We start from the raw sequence: 617 nt of genomic DNA, 5'->3' as shown, positions 1-617 counted from the left end.
GTAATTTACTCACGTGTTTTTTAACGAAGTTAACGTCTCGAGGTAAACGGGATAATGATTTAAACTCCAAAGAGCAAAATACTCAGAAAATACTTTAGAGAATCACTCGATATAAATAACATACTCGGTATAAATAACATACTTCAAGGGATAATGAGAACTTGATCCTATATACATGTCATCTTATTTGTTAGTATGTCTAATCCAACCATCCAGACCTGCATCTACAACTAAAATGTGGACAAGAATGGGTGATGTTGTGAATCTATATAAGAAAATTTGAAGAATTTTAATATACTATAGTGTGAAAGAAAAACAGAGACTTTCATAACCATGTAAACCCCTCCCAGGTACTCTCTGAATCAAATATTTGGCTACTCGTAAGCAATTTGGACTGCAACTTCAAGCTTAAACATCCTTAGAGAAGAGTCTGAAGTAAATGGAAAATTTTAAAACTAAGGAATGTAGGGCTTTTCCCCGAAGGGGTCCCTTCCAAAAATTCTCAGAGGCACAAGGCTGAACCCAGGCCTAAGGGGGGTTTGGAAATAGTTTTCAACCAGGCAATAGACGCGCCTCGGTTAGAACACTAGCTGCGTCATTGCCCCAAGCGCAAGATA

General features: G+C 37.6%; 1 non-coding gene across 1 annotated transcript; it reads right to left on the bottom strand.

The window, feature by feature from the left end:
• Positions 1 to 467: 467 nt before the first annotated feature.
• Positions 468 to 617, bottom strand: LOC120123546. Its single transcript, XR_005516203.1, has one exon. It is a non-coding gene; the product is annotated as a U4 spliceosomal RNA (small nuclear RNA).

Source organism: Hibiscus syriacus, unplaced genomic scaffold (assembly GCF_006381635.1).
Source record: "Hibiscus syriacus cultivar Baekdansim isolate YM2019G1 unplaced genomic scaffold, ASM638163v2 tig00110393_pilon, whole genome shotgun sequence".
Lineage (NCBI taxonomy): Eukaryota > Viridiplantae > Streptophyta > Magnoliopsida > Malvales > Malvaceae > Hibiscus > Hibiscus syriacus.
Note: the sequence above shows the minus strand (reverse complement) of the source record. Positions and strands in the feature narration are given on the sequence as shown.